The sequence below is a fragment of the Lissotriton vulgaris genome, chromosome 1_1, assembly GCF_964263255.1.
Source record: "Lissotriton vulgaris chromosome 1_1, aLisVul1.2, whole genome shotgun sequence".
NCBI classification, from domain to species: Eukaryota; Metazoa; Chordata; class Amphibia; order Caudata; family Salamandridae; genus Lissotriton; species Lissotriton vulgaris.
Genome location: NC_141685.1, coordinates 1,405,591,845 through 1,405,613,387, shown reverse-complemented (window position 1 = coordinate 1,405,613,387; position 21,543 = coordinate 1,405,591,845). Strand labels below are relative to the sequence as shown.

The 21,543-nt window shown below is 41.9% G+C and overlaps 1 pseudogene; it reads left to right on the top strand.

Moving 5' to 3' along the window:
* The first annotated feature begins 2,814 nt into the window (after window positions 1-2,814).
* Window positions 2,815-21,543, top strand: part of LOC147750597 (14-3-3 protein zeta pseudogene) — a 67,507-nt pseudogene continuing 48,778 nt past the window's right edge.

Sequence of the window (21,543 nt, the reverse complement as noted above, 5' to 3'; positions counted from 1 at the left end):
TGATATCTTGTGCAGGAAGAACAATACAGCCACTTGAATGGTGCCCTGGAGCTGTGTCGCACTCTTTTCTTACCTGGGAGAGAGCTTTGGTCTTCAAGTTTTGTCTGCAAGCAGGTGCTGGCTAGTGGCACGCCCTCTCGGTCAGGAGCAACGCTGGAAGCCGGCACACATTGGATTTTGCATCAAACAGCAACGGGTTGCCCCCCCCCCCCCCCCAGCAGTTCCAATTACCACCAGGGATTTACTTGTGCATGGGGAGAGAGGAGGCAACACTGATTGCCTGATAAGGGGACTACAAGTGGCCTAAACCCTTCCAGGTAACTGTGGAAGTGTGGGGTCCATCAGCCAAATCATCTTGGAACATTACATCGTGTTTGAAAGGCCTAATTACTGAATGGGCTTCCATGGAGGACTTCAAGGCGGAGGAGGGTGAAGAGGCTACCTTACTGGGAGTGGTCGCTGCAACATCTTCATATCTTTTAAACCCCAGGGAGAATGAGAAGCCTATGAAACTGGCCCTGAAGAAAGCATTTTTTGAGGCTGAAACGCGTCTATCAAGCATTCCATGGACTTCAGATATCACACGCAGGAATAGCAATATAGCCACCCACTTGAATTGTACTCTGGAGCTGTGTCGCATTCTTTTCTTATATGTATATATATATATATATATATAGATATATATTTTTATATAGCAAACGTATTGAAATAAACATCAGGAATGCGTCGGAAGCATAACGTGTGTGAACAAGACACACTTGGTGTCGAAACGCGTAACGTTTTCTGAGAAATAAAATCTGAGCATCTATACTACTGAGTGCGCGTTATGCTTCCGAGCAAACTGAGGATAATATATATATATATATATATATATATATACTAGCAGCCCGTCCCGACGTTGTCCGGGAGCAAAAGGCTGCTTCAGGGCCCCCGCCCGCCCCGCAGAAGAGTTGTCTGTGCAAGTCCTGGCCCTGTTCAACTGATTTGGCCCACTTGTGTTATTTTTTTAATTCATATGTATTGTTTTCCGCGTTTTATGTTGTCCGCAAGATGTGAGGAAAGTGTCGTGTCACCTGTTTAATGTTTTTTTTTTCTTTCGAAGGCTCTTTCCGTGTGTTCATTTTTGTATCCCTTCAAGGAAGTTTCCCTTTCATTTTGTCAATTGTGCGGTGAAGTCCTGACAGTGCTCGAGTGATTATGGGCAGTTGTGTTATTTTCATATGTCTTATTGTAAGCGTTTTATCTTGTCCTCAAGATGTGAGGAAAGTCTCGTGAATGCGCAGTCGATTGCATTTCTCCGTTAAGAATTGTCTGCTTTTTTTTTCGTGTTTACCCCCCTGTGACGTCGTTGGTCAATGGCCAATGGTTAAAGAGTTTTTTTGGGGGTAAGCCGAAGTCGTGTGTGTATCTTTAGTGCGTTGTGATTGGTGTAGTATGCGATTAATCCTGCCCCCTGTGTGGGGTCATTTGACACTCCTCGTCGATGGAAGGCCCGTCCGGTTTTTAATGCGAAGGCATCAATGTTGTCTGGGTAACTGCAACGAATGTGTGTATATTTCTTATAGCGCGCACCTCTGCTGTTTTTGTATATTGGTGTTACCGCGCTGTATGTGTGAATTTAAATTCATTGAAAGCGCATTTCCGCTGTATGTGTTGGGATTTGCAAATGTTTATTGGAAATTCATTGAAAGCGCTTTTCTGCTCTGTCTGCATATTGTGCGTTCTAAATTCAGTGAAAGCGCATTTCCGCTCTGTGTGCATATGTAAGTGTGTTGTGAAGTCGCTTGGCCTATGTTTGTTATTTGCACTTGGAACGGCCCTGTAAACGCCCACATTTGTTGTTTGAGAAGCCCACGACCACGCCCCCAAGGGACTACTTTACCACTTTTGGCGTTTTGGCTTTTTTAATGTATATTGTGTACATATCTATAGCCTATGTCCTTCTGCCACATCTCCCCTTTCAAATGGTGTAGTGGGTGTAGTGATTGGTGCATTACCTTTGTAGTTTACCTGGCTCAAAGGTTTGTGTTCTCTCTTTATAATATTAGTATAGATACATATATATATTAAATTATATATATATAATTTCAAAGGTTTTTTAAATGCTAATTCCTAACTATAACGATTGTGAAACCTATGGTTTTTTTTAGTGAATTTCAAAGGTTTTTTAAAAACGAATTCCTAACTATAACGTTTGTGAATCTTATGGTTTTTTCAGTGAATTTCATAGTTTTTTTAAAAGCTAATTCCTTTGTATATCGACTTTGTAACCTGCGATTTTTTTTTATCTGTTTTTTACAACAATTAATTATTTACATATATTTTTTTTAAATTATTTGTTCAATGTATATATATTTTATTTTTATTTTTTCCTGGTGCGCTCAGGGTGCGCGCACCGACAAGCTCTCCCGAGAGCGCACCGAGTGCGATATTTCTGCGTTCGTAAAAAAAAATATGTATGAAATGTAAATAATAATGCAAGACATTTAGTACCATACTTATTAAAGCAGTATTTTTGATTTACGAAATGAAAATGATTTTACATTTCCGTAAAGCTATCAAAATGTCACTCAAGCACGCTGCGTAAGCGCCCCCGGAAGCGCCTACGTTTGCGCCGCGTAAGCGCCCCCGGAAGCGCTCCGATGCGCGCAGCGTAAGCGCGTCAAGTCATGTGACCTTAAAGTAACTCTTTTCATTGGTTGCTAACAGTTTTTTTTACAAAGAATGAAATCCCCACCCATTTCCTTCACTTCTTCTTTCACTTTTGTGACTGCAAGACTTGTCTTTTTGCTCTTGGATCATTATTGGATTACCATGGCTGCCAGAACATCCAGCAACGATGATGACACAGAGAGATTTATTGATGAAGAGGTTCCTCAGCCCCGGGTAAAAGAATACTTCATATGGAAGTTTTTTTCCATTCCAGATGATAAAAAAAAGTTAATGCTCCAAAGGTGGAGTGCCGAATTTGTCACACTGTCCTCTCACGGGGTGACCCCACCAAAAAATATTAATTTGGTAACTCCACCATGATTCGCCACGTCGAGAGGAGGCACCGCCAGAACTATGCCCGGGAGAGTGTCAGAGCTCTGGCAAAAGAGGCTCCCAGGGATGGTGCCTCTACTTCAACCGGAGGACCAACTACATCGGTGAGGGGGCAACCAGAAGAGCTGATCCCTAATATTCAGCCTGCTTTTAATGAAGCCGTAATTAAATGCAGAAAATGTGATCAGCTACTTTGTTATGGGGAACAAAGTGTTATGCTCATGGTTCGAGCATTAGACAACCACCGCTGCCAACCCCACTCCTAATTTTGATTATTTTTTTTTGCTCCTGTTGAGCATTTTCTCATTCCCTGTTTTTGTTTTTGTTCAAAAAAAGGAAAAAAGAAGAAAAGAAAAGTTCTTTTCAGAACTACCTCCAATTCTCATCAAAGAGCTGTATTCTTAAAAAAATGAAAAAGAGTAACTGAAGTGGAGTGCAGTGAGAGAAGAGAGGAAAATGAGTGAGAAAGCAAAGAAAGGGACGAGAGGGGAAGGGAAATGAAGTAGGGGGACTGAAAGAAGGTGAGTGTGGGGAACGAGAGTGAGGAGAAGGAGAGTGAACATAGGGAATGTGGATAAGTGAAGAAAATGTAGTAAAAGAACGGTGGTGTGGAAGGGTAAGAAAAGAGCAGTGATATTTAGGAAAGAGTGGAGATACAGACTGGATAAAGACAATTGAGTGTGAGACAAGGTGAGTAAGGCAGTGAAGAAACAGAGAAAGTGAAAGAAAAAGTAAGAGTAGAAGACTGAAGGCCTCATTTATGAGGCCATGCGTCACTTTTACGCCGCCGGTGGTTCACTTTTTGTGACGCACCAGTGGTCTAAAAAATGCACCTTGTTGAGTCATATTTACAAAGTGACGCATCTAGGTAGATGCGTCACTTTGTAAACCCCTGCGCCACATTATACCTGCGCCAGGTGTAATGTATGCAAAGGGGGCATATTGACGCAAGAAAGGGTCGTAGAAGTGATGCAGTGAAATTTATGAGATTTCACTGCGTCACTTTTACAACACTGTTGCATCAAAATCTTGCGCCTGCCTCACAGCAGGCGTAAGACTGACGCAGGCCCTTTCTCATGGGGCTGGCCCCATTTGAAAGGATGCATTGCTGGAGTTACGTCACTTTTGTGACACACTCCAGCAATGCATCACTTTTGCGCTTACAGATACGTCAGAAATACCGACGTATCTGTAACTCCTTGCAACATAATGCGTCATACATTAAATATGACGCATGAGTAGAAGACTGAAGGCCTCATTTATGAGGCCATGCGTCACTTTTATGCCGCTGGTGCGTCACTTTTTGTGACGCACCAGTGGTGTAAAAAATGCACCTTGTTGAGTCATATTTACAAAGTGACGCATCTAGGTAGATGCGTCACTTTGTAAACCCCTGCGCCACATTATACCTGCGCCAGGTGTAATGTATGCAAAGGGGGCATATTGACGCAAGAAAGGGTTGTAGAAGTGACGCAGTGAAATCTATGAGATTTCACTGCGTCACTTTTACGACACCGTTGCTTCAAAATCTTGCGCCTGCCTCACAGCAGGCGTAAGACTGACGCAAGCCCTTTCACATGGGGCTGGCCCGATGTGAAAGGATGCATTGCTGGAGTTGCGTTACTTTTGTGACACACTCCAGCAATGCATCACTTTTGCGCTTATAGATACGTGAGAAATACTGACGTATCTGTAACTCATTGCGAAATAATGCGTCATACATTAAATATGACACATAAGTAGAAGACTGAAGGCCTCATTTATGAGGCCATGCGTCACTTTTACGCCGCAGGTGCGTCACTTTTTGTGATGCACCAGTGGTGTAAAAAATGCACCTTGTTAAGTCATATTTACAAAGTGACGCATCTAGGTATATGAGTCACTTTGTAAACCCCTGTGCCACATTATACCTGCACCATTTGTAATGTATGCAAAGGGGGCGTATTAACGTAAGGAAGGGTCGTAGAAGTGACGCAGTGAAATCTATGAGATTTCACTGCATCACTTTTACGACGCTGTTGCGTCTTAATCTTGCGCCTGCCTCACAGCAGGCGTAAGACTGACGCAGGCCCTTTAACATGGGACTAGCCCCATGTGAAAGGATGCATTGCTCCAGCAATGCATCCCTTTCCTCTAAACACTCTACTTAATTTTTTTACTCTATTTTTTTTACACTGTTTTTCCCCATGGTGCGTCTACCGGAGAGAGTACCGGGGTGCGCCGCCAGCGCTTACCCCGTAAATTTAAATTTTTTTTTTTTTACAAAAAAAAAAGTTTTTTTGCCCTTCAAGGTCCTTCTAGGCCCCCCTCAGAAAACCTAGGGGGTCAGGGGGAGTCTACTCTGCCCCCGTTTAATTATTTCCCCCTTTCTTTTTCACCTCTTGTGTCTCGATTCTACCGAGACACAAGATGGCGGACTCTCCGGACTGTTTAGAATGTTGACAGACACCCGACAGCCAATCAGCTTTCCGCTCGCGCACTCCTTAGCGCGCCGGGTGCGCTCCCCCATATGCGCACCTGTGAGGGCTCGGAGAGCGCCTATAGATATATATGTGTTTTTGAAGTTAATTTTCGTAAAAACCACTAAAGCAATTTTCACCAAACATAGCAAAGGCACATCTGTGTACCAGTCCCTACAATTTTGCCAAGTTTGGCGTAATTCCGTTCAGCGGTTCGGGCTGTAGACTTGTCAGACCGTCCTATGGAAATTAACATGGGGAAAACAAGTTTTGGGACCCCCCCTTTTTTCTCAGCCCCCACTTCACGAATCCGCCAAAAACTTTCAGGGAAGGAGCGCAGCGGAGCTGGCCAAAATTTGGGAAAATTACACACAAATTCCTCAACCAGCGCCAGAGTTATTCCCAATAGAATGTTGCGGATTTCCTATGGTAGCCAATCCTAACTAAAACTACCTACTGGCGACCGCCAGTAGGTTATATATATATATGTATATATATATATATATATATATATATATGTATATATATATATATATATATATATATATATATATATATATATATATATATACTACGATAAGGCTCCTCAGGGATTAATCCCGTTGTCGGGTGGTGCAACTCCAGCTGGAACCCACTGCCGGTATGCCAATATGAAAGGCGTTCAATTCTCAATAATGTTGCACTCTCAGAGACTTGATATCTTCACCAAAGATTTATTTGCTGCAAAAACCTCTACGCATTTCGACACGAAAAGTGTCTTGGTCAAGACACTTTTCGTGTTGAAACGCGTAGCGGTTTTTGCAGTCAATAAATCTTTGGTGAAGATATTAAATCTCTGAGAGTGCATCATTATTGAGAATTGGACGCCTTGACTCTAATTATGTGCAAATCTATGGATGAATACATGCAGTGCTTTTGATTTAATAAGATCGGCCACTTGGCCAGATTGTGAAGTTAATTTATTTATTTAATTAATTAAATTAAATTAATTCATTAAGTATTTCATACAATGCAATTTGAATAATGAAATGTGAATTATTATTTAATTTAAGCACAGAACCAGTTTAACAATTGCACTATAGAGTATTTCTTCTACTCATTTGTAGTTCCTACAGGATTTGTAGTTTTATTTTGGGATGTGGTCCTATGTCTATTTTCACTATTCTTGTGGTGCACTTTAAAATGGTGATTGTAATGTTGTAATGTTTATTTGGTTGGCTATCGAAGAAGACCGCTTGGTCGAAACGCGTCGCCAATAAACGTTTCCTACACGGATCCTGGAGTGCGAGTCTTTTGTGTTTTCCCTGGAGTTAGGGGGAACCCTTTCGGATATATATATATATATATATATATATATATATATGTATATATATATATATATATATATATATATATATTCACTGAAAAAACCATAGGTTTCACACCAGTTATAGTTAGCTGGAAATTTTACTGACATAAAACCATTGAAATTCCACGTTATAGTTAGTTGGACTCACTATAACTTGCGCGTGTAATGCACTGCTGATGACGTCACATATTACATCACTCATGACATGGTCAGTGACATCACTCATGACATCACTGATGACACCATCCTTGTGACAGAGTGACAGACCTCCTTTCACTGTAACCCTTGAAACACATATTCAAAAATAGAAACTAACAGAGTAACGACTCTGTTTTCCACGTCCATGCGAATCCGGATGACAGTTGTACCCGACTGCTCCCGCCACATCTCATCCTGTATTAAGCCTAGAACACGGCTTCCGTTTTATCTTACCACTTGATTCTTCAGTTGATGACCTGCCACGCCATTTTCAGCCCTGATGAGTCACAGGCTTTGTCCTGTTTGATGAAACACGTGTCGGCTGGCGTCTACATTCTATAAAAAGAACCTTATAAAGCTTTCTTCAAGACAACAGCTTCATCTCCTTTTTGTCCTGTTATACAAATCTTACACAATTGTTTATCTAACGTGTGCACAGTTCTTGTATGTACGGTTTATAGTGTTTCAGCATCCTTTGCTTGAACATTAGTTAGAGGTTATAGGGTTTTCCTCTATACTGTTTGCACCGTCTTACACTATCAACATCCATCATCATATCCTACCCGCACTGTTTGAGCGCCCTGTTTTTCCTGTACATTTAAACCCATAGCAGTGAATCTTCTGACTGTGTAATAGATGGTCAGGGGGTGTCTACTGTGCCCCTTTTTACCCATTCCCAACGTTGCCTATCCTCCATCTTGTGTCTCAATTCAACCGAAACACAAAATGGCGGACTCCCCTAGCGCTCCCGGTACGCGTACCGGGGCGCGCACCGGTGAGCGCTCCGAAAAAAAATGTGGGAAACGAAATTACATAAAAACTACTGGACAGACTTTCACCAAATATAGCATAGACCCTACTATATACCACTCCCTACCATTATCCCACATTTGATAGTATTCCATTCAGCCATTTGGGCTGTAGCCCTGTCTAAATATCCTGAGGTAAATTACATGACAAAAACACATATGAAAGTGTTGGAATTTACAACCAATTAAAATGTTACTTTCATTTCCTACTTTTTTTTCCTAACATTTGATTGGTTATGTACATGAATATAACTGAAAAATGAGAGGGAAACACTGCCATTTTGACTACAACTACCTGAGATACATCTTTAAAAGATTTACTCATTTATCTTCATCACCTTTCTATAAGGTAAGTTATAAATTTGTGAAGGGGCACTTTAAGTTCATTTGTAAAAACATTTAATGACAGTTATTTACTGTCCCTCTATTATAATTACAGATTGAGAGAGGCTTCTCTGTTATAGTTATAGATTGAATTAGGCTTCTCTGGTATAATTATGAATTATATTAGGCTTCTACACATACACTTTTTTATATTTCTACTTCCTACCTCATACCATACACTGCCCAAAGATAACTTCACTGTTAAAAACTCACAAGTACCTGTCTGAACTTAAACCCAACAGTGCCCTATCTCTACTGATATATTTATTTTTTATGCAATTTACAGCAAGAAAATGGAAGGAGAACAAAATAAAATTAATATTTCATTTGAAATTGATTTGGAAAACAATCCTAAGGAAGACATTGATGAATTTGACTTTTTGGATCAGTCTCTGGACCAAGACTTACTTAATTGTGTAGAAGAAATTGAATCATGGAATCCAAATGAGGACATACCTGACGAATTAATGTTGGAAATACTTTTAGATTTTGAAAAATCACAGCAATAAATTTTTATTTAAAAATTAAAAATTGTTCGAGACATTATTCTTTTTTATATGTAAATTATGAAATAGTACCAAAATAGATATAATATAAAGTGAGACTTAAAATATACTGTGCAACTTTTTTATGTTACATAGTAATTTTGCTCATAGTTACTTCCTTATGCCCCTCTTCGAACCCTTCGGTCATCCCAGATGGCCCTGTTATCAGTTCCCAGATTCAAGAGGAAGAAACATGGCGGTCTTAGGTTTTCATTTTTAGCCCCGTCCTTTTGGAACTCCCTACCCCTTCCTCTTAGGTTGCCTTCTCCTTACTCCAAGTTTAGATCCTCCCTTAAAACGTTCCTCTTCACTGAGTCTTATAATTAGCTGCTATTTTATGTCTCTCTTCCCTGCTCCCTCAGCAAAGCGCCAAGGAACCTAATGGTGTTAGTTGCGCTTAAAAAGTTTATTTAACATAAACAACATAACATAACATTCCTTTCTCCCACTATATTATCTCCAATGTGTATTTAACATCTCTTTATCATCTCCTGCCTCCATGTTGTTTCTGCTTTCCTGACAGACTATGGTATGAATTCCATATACCACAATAACTTCTGTAACAACATGCAAGATATCTACAAAGGAGACGGTGTATATTAAATTTTAGACTCCGCATTGGTACCTACATGTTGGTACTTAAATAAAAAAAATAAAAAAAGAACAATTAATAAACATACAATTTTTGAAAAGTCTGTCATTCTTTTTTCCCCATGGTACGCTCTCTGGTGCGCTCCCCGCTTTTTTTTTTTTGCCCCGCAGGGCCCTTTTATAGCCCCCACATCAAACCTAGGGGGTCAGGGGGGTCTACCCTGCCCCCTTATGGTCAATTCCCCCTTTGTTTTTGCACCTCTTGTGTCTCGATCCTACAGAGACACAAGATGGCGGCCGCTCCGGACTGATTAGAATGTTTTCAGACACCCGACAGCCAATCAGAATTCCGCGCGAAAGTCGCGTCGCGCCTACAGATATATATATTTTTTTGAACCTAAATTACTCGAAATCCACTGGAGCACATATCTTGAGACATAGCAAAGGCACATCGGGCTACCAGTCCCTACAATTTTGCCAAGTTTGGTAGAAATCCATTCAGCCGTTCGGGCTAAAAGTGAGCTCGACCGCCCTATGGAAATTAACATGGGGAAAACACGTTTTGGGACCCCCCTTTTATCTCGGCCCCCACTTGACGAATCCCCCCCAAACTGTCAGGGAAGGACCGGAGCTCCGCAAGGCAAATTTGAGGAAATTTTCAGGCAGATTCGTCAACCGGCGCCAAAGTTATTCCAAATAGAATTTTGAGATTTTGCATTGAAAAAAATCCTAACTATAACTACCTACTGGCGACCGCCAGTAGGTAATATATACATATATATATATATATATATATATATATATATATATATATATGAAATCCGATATCGTTCAATGCACACAGCATCATTCCTCCATTCCACAGGAAAACGAACAAGTCGGACCCAAAGCTTCGTGCAAAAAGTTAAGTGTTCTTTATTTCAAAAATAAAACCCAAGCAGTCCTGCATGACGCGTTTCGCCTCTAGCCAGAGGCTTGATCACATGATACCATATATATATATATATATATATATATATAAATATATATATATATGAATAACTCCGACAATCCTGTGCTTTACTCGTCGTCCTCAGCACAAAAGGTACGACATGGACCAAAGTCTCAAAGTGTAGTTATTTTATTTGTGCAATTCCTGTTGCCATAACATTTCGGCTCCAAGGAGCCTGGTTCATATATATATCCTCAGTATTGCTCTAAAGCACCTCAGCAGAAAAAGAGCACTCTCAGGACACACCACAACATGATTTGCTCACGATTTAATGGATCCATGTAACGCATTTCGGGTGACCTGCAGCCTTGTTCACACGTAGAAAGCGGTACACAGTGAATGTCATAAGTACAGAGTTTCGCAACGGAAAAAGGACTCCTGAACACACGTTTCGGCCATCTTACAGTGGTTGGACTCAGAGGCGCAACTAGAGCCAAATTTCGGGGGGTGGCTAAGAAAAAATTCCGGGGGGGGGGGCTGATCCTTTAATCAGTAGGCAGATTGGAGCTGCAGGGGCTCCTAGAAGGGGTGAAACAACTGCAAGGCCTAATTAACATTCAAATGGTCTTTTAAAGACCTGTGAAACGTTCGGGTGCGGCTGTGTGTGCCCGGGATCTGTCTCATCCCGGGCTGTCACACACGACGGGGGGGGGGGGGCTGAAGCCCGGTCAGTCCAATGGGTGTTGTGCGCCTGGTTGGACTATAGCCTCAGATGCAAACACATGGTTGAAACAATACGCTGAACAACCTAATGACTACACAGTGAATACATATACTTTCTCCATTCAGCCTGATCTGAATTGTAAATAATAACAGAAATCATCAATTTTTTTAGAATACATGTTTACATCAATAAAGTATTACCATTCGAAGGCATCGCGTGTTGTGTTCTTCCCTAGAGTGGTTCTGCAAAGTTCGAATAAATGGAAAAGAAGTTGAAGAAAAAAGGGTATCTTAGGCCCGGGCGCCTATACAGAGAGGAATCAGAAAATTCCTAAAATGTGTATGTGCCGTAGATATAAATCATGCCTTTAAAAGAGTGTGTCAGAATAAAGAGTCCAAAACTAAAAAGAGCTTTAATCGCTACAGTCAGTCCACATGTGTGAAAGCAGTGAATATAACTAAAATGTAAGTCTACCTTGTTACTCACGAAAAACTCTCTAGGAACAAATATGTCAAGGAAAAAAAAATAATAATAACAGGCCTGTGCCCACTGTAAAAAAGCTTCCTAGAGGTTATGTAGTGAGCCCAACAGACAGCTATTACAGGACCAGTGTCCTCAGCTAAAATTAAATTCAAAAGTAAGAAAAAAGTAAAAATATGTGTGAGGCCCATTGAAAAGACAAAAGAAAAGAAAAAATCAAATGGGAGTATTCTTGTCGGGCAAGTACCCAGTTGTATCCCCGGGGTAAGACATTATGGCCATCAAAACCGGCGGGACTAGACTCACCAAATAGAATAGATATCCACAGTACTTCTTGTACCTAGATATAGCCCATAGTCATTGATGTGGGGCACCCAGAAGGTAGAGACCGGGCAAAACACAGGAAAGTTTTAGGTTTCGGAGGAATGAAACTTATTATTCCCACTCCAGTTAGGGCAATAGAGGGGTAGAAGTGTTGGACTGAAAATACATTAATTTTACTATTCCTACTGCATTCTAAGCAAGGAAAACACTTCACTTCAAGCACATTACATATATGAGTATCCCCATCAATGTAGAAAAAATAAACTCTTAATAAAAGAAATATTAAGTAGCATAAAATATATTTATATTTCAAAATCTAAAAACAAGTAATCAATTTTAATAATTACTATCAAATAATAAATAATTGTTGTTTGATTAATCATGAATTCACTTTCAACCCTGTACCCCTACAAACCTAGCAGTCCACACGTAAAATATAACAAAAAAATTAATATTCTATGACTTACATTTTTAAAATACATCAAATAATTAATTAGCAATTAATAATTAATTTATTATTACTTAACTTCCTACTCTAGACCCCTACAAACACAGCATTAGACAACTAAAGTGTAACTCACATACATAAGTATAGCACAATTTACATAACTGATAATCAATTAAATAATTAAAAATTAATCATTAATTAATTCATTATTACTTAATTACAATCCCACCCTTTACCCCTGTATACCCAACATTCCACAACTAAAATGTCACTCAAATAAATAAGTATAGCACAATTTACATGACTGATAATCAATGAAATAACAATTCATAATTAATTGTAAATTGATTATTACTTCATTAACTTCCCACCCTATCCCCAACAAACCTAACAACCCGCTACAACACTATAAATTACTCTTAGCAATTACATTAAAAACTCTATGGGCCTGATTATGCTTTTGGCTGTGTGGAAGTATGCCACCACCTCGCTCCTACAACAGGACCGCCATACGCCTACCAGACTATTATCGGTGCATTTTAAAGGCTCATATGAGAGCCTTAAACTGCATCGCCATGGGACTACCAGCTCCAGTGCATGTTCCTGCACGGCAGAGACTGTGCAGTCCATGCATGCAAGAATGGGGGGCATGCACAAAGTGGGCACAACATCTGCCACCCTGCTTTCACCCACTTGCACAGGGCCAAGAGGGGGCCTTGTAGGGCACCCTTTCGTTCCTCAATGCCAGCAGTTTCATGGGGTAAGAACCTCCATGAGACCACTGCAGTGAGGCAAGTTGTATTATGCGTGGGGGTGCCATAGGGCACCACCAAGCAAATTGAAGCGCTCAGACTGCCGCGCCACCATCAGGGATCTCTGATTTCTGACAGTTGCAGGGTACCATGGTGGTCCAACCGCCCAAGTTGTATTCTGGAGGTCGGACCGCTGGTGCAGGGGTGGCCAGACCATGAGTTCGGTAGACCTCGGACCGACAAACTCATAATTAGGCCTTAAATCATTTAAAACTGCAAACTGGGGGGCATATTACCAACAACTAGCGATAATTATCGCTATGTTGGTTTAGCGGCGATATTTTTATCGCCGAGCTGCGGCGTTTTTTTATCTCTTAGGAGCCTTGCTATTATCAAGGTTTATCTCCTAAGCGATAAAAATCGGCTGAAATGCATGAATATCGCTGTAAAGTCAGCGATATTCATGCATTACCGAGCAAATGCTCTTAGCCATGTTATCCACCTACCATTGGATAACATGGCTAAGAACTGCTCAGGGGCAGGTGTTAGTTTTTGGAGATATTCGCGCTTAGCGCGAATATCTCCAAAAGTTGGTAATAGGAGATAGCGATGTTAGCGACTGTTTCCAGTCGCTAACATCTTGGCACGCCCACTTTGCATGTCATTAGTGATAAATATCACTGACATGCAAAGCGGGCCCAAGATGGTCACTATCTCCTACTAGCTAGGTAATAGGGAGATCATTTTATCTCCGCTTTCTTGGCTTTTAAAGCCAAAAAAGCAGAGATAAACCCCCTTGATAATATGCCCCTATATTTTTAAAAATGTAACAACAATCATACAAACAATAGTAACACATAAAATTAATGTATGAACTAAAACACAATAAAATAATTTAATAATGCAAATTTTCCACAACTATACTATTTGAAATGATACTAAAAAACAACCATATTCTTAAAACCGATATTATGTAAAGAAAAAATGATATTCTTGATAACGATATTTTGCATCACAATATTTTTGTCACAATATTTTTTCCTGACATTTGTGTGTCCCGATATTTACTACTCGCTATTTTGTCCAAAAACCATTAACTAGATAATGCCACCGCCTCAAGCATTTCAACTCCAGAATAAGAAATACAAACTGAAGTTCATTGAATGTACTTAAGCAGGGGCCAATGCCAGCTTTGTCAAATTTTAAAGTAGCTACATTTTACATTTGCTTCGTTAAGGCCTTTATTATGTTCTGGTAGTAAATATGCCCATCTTTCTTCAGTAATTTGCACAATGAGATGTGTTTGCCACCAAACCTTCTGTGAATTAATGGTAGCCTTTGAAAATGTGTTATCTAAAATGAATCCTTAATTCATAGATGTCACAAACTGTTCTATGAAATGCACTCCATATGCATACATGTTCTCTTAAAAGGGAGATTGGAATATCTATTTACTTTTCCCTATACTACGCTTCCAACATTGTCACAGTTGTCTATATCTTCATACTGGTGAGGGTGATAGGGTGAAATTCCTTGCAAAAGGTATGAGACGGCTACACATTTTCAGCTATTACACACACATGATCCGTGTTTGTCCATGACCAACACATTGTTACCAAGGATCCAGATATCACCGCAGCTGGGACACTCTGGGCAAGTGCACATGCCCATTATCATCCAAGGAACTTTTCCATCCAAACAAGGTAAGTTAATTGGTATACTTGAGTAATTTACACCCGCCTTACCAAGGGACCTCTGCCCACCAAATTTAGAGTTATCCATCAGCCCAGCAGACAACTCTAAGCATTGTCAAGTGGTTCGTACTAATGCATTAAAAGTTTGACTGAGAGTACTGTCAAAATAATGGTACCATATGTCAAACATTTACCATGTCTTTCCCAAAGCTGGATTTTGTTTTTGAAAAAAATAAAAACTTTTGACCCCACAACAAGGTAGCATTCTACTATTGTGTGGTCATTTAAACATTTTACCTTACCTTTCCTCCACATTTTTCATGGTGCTAAGGGTGACTAAAAGCTGCCCACTCGATTACCCACTGTAACTCGGGAGGAGGGGTGGGGGGGGCGGTCAAATGGCCAAACACCCGAAGGCCCTTACTGGGCGGTCATAGGAGTATGCCAGCGACAGAGACGGAGTAGTCTCCATCGCTGACATACTTAAGGCCCACCCGTCTGTAAATCATGCGGGCTTTCAGTTTGGTGGAGAGGGTTCTCCGTGGCCATTGCGACAGGGTACCCTCTCTGCCAAACTCGAAATCAGCACCTTAGTTCGGACTGTTTTTAGGTCGAGCCTCAGGCATTGCTTTAGCAATGCTTGTTTGGCGAGATTATAGTAAGGCTTTCAAAAGTGTACCCAAACTGCGGATTTGGTACAGTTCATGTGAGCCAAGCGCGTGCACATCGCCAGCCACATTGCACACCATTTGTCTGAGCCTCGGTATCAGACTTCAAAGGAAGCCTAGCCCCACTCATTTCTGCTCTCTCACACTTGATTTATCTCTCTCTCACATTCTTGTTCCTGGTTGTACTCCTTTTGCCTCCTTTCATAACTCTTAAACTCTTTGTGACTTTATTCATAACTCTTTTCTGCTGCCTCTATTGCTCTCTGTGCCTCTTTTTAATTCTGTTCTGCCTCGTATTTCATTGCTTCTCTTCTCCCGTCTTTGTACCGCTCTTTCATCTCTCTCAATTTGACTGTGTGACTCTTGCACTTACTGTACCCATTTTATTCATTTTGTGGGTCTTTGACCATTGTTGACCATTATTTTTCTGCCTTTCCCAAAAAATTATTTAGTAGGCAATGTGTGATTCTCTGTACCTTTTGTTATTCCTGTTCCTGCTTCCCGTTCTCCTGCATTCCTGCCTCCCACAACCCCTATGCCCCAAACAATGCTCCATTGCACTCCTCGCCCCTCTCTGGACCTACTTAACAGCGGTCACAGCACTGAACAGCCATTAAGCAGGTGGTTGGCCTTAGCAGTCTCCTGGACTTACCTGCAACTGCTCCTTCAACCAATCAAGGCTCGTTCATACCTGGCCCCACATCTGAGGCTCCTGCCTTCCTCTGCTTCTATATGTCCTCTCTCTCTCTCTCTCTCTCGTGCCTCGTTGTACTCTTTTCTGCCTCCTTTCATTACTCGTTGTGCCTCTTTCATTATTTTCGTGTACTCTGTTGTATATTCATACTTGATTCAATATGGCTACTTGGTGTCTCTGGTCCTTTTTTAGTGTTTCTATCTTCTAACCTAAGCGTGTTCTATCTGGTATGTGAAGATTCCAGCCTTGGCAGTTGATGGTCTGGTCAGCTGTGAGGTTTACTGCTCTGCTGTCCTATCTGCTGTGTAACTTAATAAACCTATTTTAATAATCTTAAGACGTATCCTGCTGCCTATCTAACCTATTTACAACATTTTGGCGACATCTGAAGCTGACCAGACCAGAGGAGCAGACCAAAAGGAAGATCAAGAACCAAAGAGCAGCATGAACCCATTTAAATGCGGCCAGGAACAAGAAGATAATCTACCGTAAAACCAAGAAGTAACCAGCCGCAAGAGAAAATCTATATGATAATGTGCCACCCTTTTGCTGCAAAAAATAAGGAATAAGCAAAAAAGATGATACCATTTTCAAGGATCAAGGAACTTGCTATATGAGAAGAAAAAATTTCATTCGCAAGTGGTAGAAGAAATCATTAGCAACGTGACAATATTAAAATAACCTGCAAAATAATGCCACAAAGAAGAAATGCAAGTTTCAAAGCAAGTCTCCGACATAAATGAGCAAAACGCTAATAAATCATCTGAGCAAATGAAGGTCTTTGTAGAGACGAGAGCTACACTGCACCCAGTCCAGTCGCTTTCATCCAGAAGCTCCTATTTCCTGTGTTAATCGGCAACAAGAACAGACCAGGTGAGTGACCTTACTCACATTAACTGTCAACTGCCTTGCCGTTCGTATGCTGAGAGATCCTCCTGCTGAGAGGTCATCTTTCTTCTGATGACGCATCAGAATCTTCGCTGTGTACTAGTGGAGAGGCTGTGTCTCAGTGTTCTAGCGTCTGCACTTTGCCAACATTACCGGGTCGAGGGAGCTGTGGGTAATGTAGAAGGTCAATGGAGGGCAACGTATGATGCCATGACGCCACGCTGGCCGGCCATCTTGCTGTGTGGTCTCCACAGCAACAAGTACAACCTAACGCAGTCGACTGCCCATCATGAACTCGGAGCCCATGTCGCGTTACTCTGTTTTGATGCATAGTGCTCTGTGCTCTATTTTATTGGCTCAGAAAGCAGACGGCAGGCAATGTGTTAGACTGAATTTCGAGGTAAGAGAAGCACAAACAGAATTTATGGGACACTTTACCAGCCGTTATATGACTGTTTGTAATGCTTGTTTAGATTTTTGGGACTGATGCAGTTTTAGAAACGGCTTATGAGAGACTGTGGATCTAGCCGGTATCGCTATGCCAGAGTGTCACAATGGTAAAGTACTTACGACCTGTGCTGAAAAAACGAGGCAAATAAGATTGTGTTTTCATGGTATATGTGAAAGGGATCACAATTTGTCTCTACGGGCATGCATCTATGCATTAGTTATGTGCTTAAAGAGGAAGAACAGTGATTACAGTGGAGTGGTGTGGCTCACTGGTTAGAGGCAGCAGACCCGGAAGCAGAAGTCGGCCCGGGACCAGGGCTCACTTACCGACGCGGCAGGGTTGTGGACCAAGGTGAGCGGACTCAATAATTCTCGCCTCGGTGCCTACTCTAACCAGGAGTCCCACTCGGCAACTCATTAGCTTGCCTAATCTCCACAACGGCCCCATCAACGCCGGGGATGCCTGGCTCCACCTTGGGGACTCCCAGTAGGGAACATCCCACAGGGAAAGCCAGGACGGGTTACCCAGCGGTATACAGCGCCAGGACACCAGCTGGCAACAGTGCGCTTTACAAGTAAAACATTACATTACAAGTAATACATTACATTACATTACATTAATCCGAGCCTTCGTAAGATTTTTGTATACATATGGACACAGTCACTCAGTAAAATCCTTGACAACAGTGCCACCTTGTGGATTTTTGATATATTTTATGTTTGCTCATTTTTCTTAAATGAAGAATTCGAATGTCAGAATATGGACTTGTTTTTGCTACTTCCATTAAAATTAAAGGATCCAGGGTGAAAGCGAGAGGAGTCAATCTATGATCTGTTACAGTAAATAGTAAGGATGATGCTCAGTGGCGTTTTTACTGTAATGTCACTGAAGAAGCACATCAAGAATTATTTGTGGATTCTGTATTAGTAATATAAATTGGGAAAATGTGTTGGCAGGCACCATCGATTTCTGCAGGTAGTAATTGATCTTATTCCAGTGTTTGACAAAGGGCAGCTTAAACACGAGTGAACCAGAATTGCATGAAAAAAAATCAGACAAAGTCAGAGGAAGAGATGCCGTTGTTTATAGTTATTGAAAGACTGTAGATTTCAGGAAATGAAATTCAAATTGGAAAATAGAAAAGTGGAGATTTCTATGTCAAAATTCACTTGTGAGAAACTGTTGACTCAAACTCTTATTCAGGGAAAACTAAGGACTGTGAGAGTAAGTCTTGAACCTGGATTAGGACGGACTTAATCTCATCAGCGGGAGGACAATACAAGTCCAAGGACTGTCAGAACCAGCGGGGGACAAAGTAATGTCCCAGAATTGTTACCGGGTGTGGACGAAGAATGTCCCAGGACTGGAAGGGGACAAAGGTCCTAGAATCACAGTACCTGGAGAGGATGAAGAATGTCCCAGGACCGGAAGGGTACAAAGGTCCCACAATCTAACCGGGAGAGGACGAAGGATGTCCCAGGACTGGAGGGGGGCAAAGGTCCCAGAATCGAACCGGGAGAGGACAAAGGACGTCCCAGGACCGGAAGAGGACAAAGGTCCCACAATCTATACCGGGAGTGGACAAATGGTGTCCCAGGACTGGGAGAGTGCACAACAGAGATTTGTGACGGACAACAGTTCCAGTACCACGTCAAGAAAAGTTGTGACAAGGTGGTTCTTTGGACCGGGATAAATGTTCTGCGATTTGAACCGAGCTGTATAGCCCACAGTACTGATACAGTTTGTCCACAAAGGAAATACAATTTTTAAGGGAACTTGGTGGCCCAAATTACAACCAGAGGCTCACAACCCGAGGAAAAGATCCAGAACCTAGACACCTGGTCCAGAGCTAGATTTTGGACTGTAAGGAAACTGGCTCCAAATCTTTCTTCGGGAGCATTCTTCCAGAACTGTTCTATCTTCAACAATTAGCGAGAAGCCGCTACGGACAAGCACTGATTGGAGAAAGTGAACTCTCTATTTCCGTTTTTGATGGCCACAATGACGGATTGTTGAGAGTGGACTGGCTCTTCATGTTTTGTCAATCGAAGGAGAGAAGTTGGTCATCATGATCTTCATCCTCATTCTCATCTTGATCTTGATTCTCTTCCTTCATGTTCTGGAAGTTCATGAGGTCGCTGGCTTCCTAAGTGTTAAATGTTCCTTCTTCGTGTTTCTCCAGGTTTTAACTCTCACTATTTGTTTGAGTCTTTCATTTGTGTTTTGTCTATGAGGGGAGAAGATGTGTTGTATATTCATACTTGATTCAATATGGCTACTTGGTGTCTCTAGTCCTTTATTAGTGTTTCTATCTTCTAACCTAAGAGTGTTCTATATGGTATGTGAAGATTCCAGCCTTGGCAGTTGATGGTCTGGTCAGCTGTGAGGTTTACTGCTCTGCTGTCTTATCTTGTGTAACTTAATAAACCTATCTTAATATCCTGAAGACGTGTCCTGCTGCCTATCTAACCTATTTACAACATACTCCTTTCTGCCTTTTCTCATTACTCGTTTGTGTCTCTTTTCATTACTCTTTTGTGATGCCTCTATTACTTTCTGTGCCATTAGGCCCCTCTTTAGCCCTTGCAGTTTCCCTGTGTCTCTTTCTAATACTTTTCTGCCTCGTTATTCATTGTTTCTTTTCTGCTGTCTTTATGTCCCTCTCTCGTTGTCCTTGGGAGACTATTTCATATTCTGTGCTCTTTTTGTTCCTCTTTCCCCATTGTTGAGCATTGTTTTTCTGCTCTTTTTGTGCCTTTTTCTCATCTTCCTCGCCTGCCTTGTGCGACTCTGTGATTCTTTCCACGCCCTTTCCTGGCTCCTGCTCTCCAGCACTGCAGCATCCCCTCTGCCCCACCTACGCCTTCTTTAGATTCTCATGTATTCCTGCTCCCTTCACAAAGTCAACACTCCTAACTCCCGTACCAACAGCACCCCACCAGTCTCCGCACACTTAAATCAGCAACCACCACACACTACACTCCTCACTCAGATGCATGCTAGTAGACACCTGATTGCTTAGCTAGCATACGACAGAGGTATGGGAGCTTGTTGTCCAGCAGATCAATGCAAGGCTTTATCAAACACCTTCTTATAACAGACATCCTCTGGTCGCAGGCAAGGAGAATAAAGGTAAAATCTGTAATGTGAGCGAACAGGCCACTGATCGGTTTACACTTTGTTGCAAGCACATACTTTAAGATGTTTTCAATGTATGGTAATGTGAAGATATATTCTCGCGTTTTCTTAGTGAATTGAGGAAGTGTAATGAATAAGTCATCTTAGATAAAGGATACCCTTAACTCTCTCTACACCCCTCTCTCTACACCCCCTCTCTACACCCCTCTCTCTCTTCACCCCCTCTCTACACCCCTCTCTCTACACCCCCTCTCTACACCCCCTCTCTCCATCCCTCTCTCTACATCCCCTCTTTACACCCCCTCTCTACACACCCCTCTCTACACACCCCTCTCTACCCCCCTCTTTACACCCTCCTCTCTACACCCCCCTCTCTACACCCCTCTCTCGCTACACCCCTCACTCTACACCCCTCTCTCTACACCCCTATCTCTCTACACTCCTCTCTCTACACGCCTCTCTCTCTACACTCCTCTCTCGCTACACCCCTCTCTCTACACCCCTCTCTTTACACCCCTCTCTCTCTACACTCCTCTCTCTCTAAACCCCTCTCTACACTCCTCTCTCTCCACACCCCTCTCTACACCCCTCTCTCTACACTCCCCTCTTTCTACACTCCCCTCTCTCTACACTCCCCTCTCTACACCCCTCTTCCTCTACACCCGGCTCTCTACACCCTTCTATCTACAGCCCTCTATCTCTATACCCCCCTCTCTCTACACCCCTCTCTCTACAGCCCTCTCTACACCCCTCTCTTTACGCCCTTCTCTCTACACCCCCCTCTCTACACCCTTCTCTCTAAACCCCCTCTCTACACCCCCTCTCTACACCCCTCTCTCTCTACACCCCTCTCTCTGCACCCCTCTCTCTCCACACTCCTCTCTCTCTACACCCCTTTCTCTACACCCCTCTCTACACCCCTCTCTCTCTACACCCCTCGTTCTCTACACCCCTCTCATTACACCCCTCTCT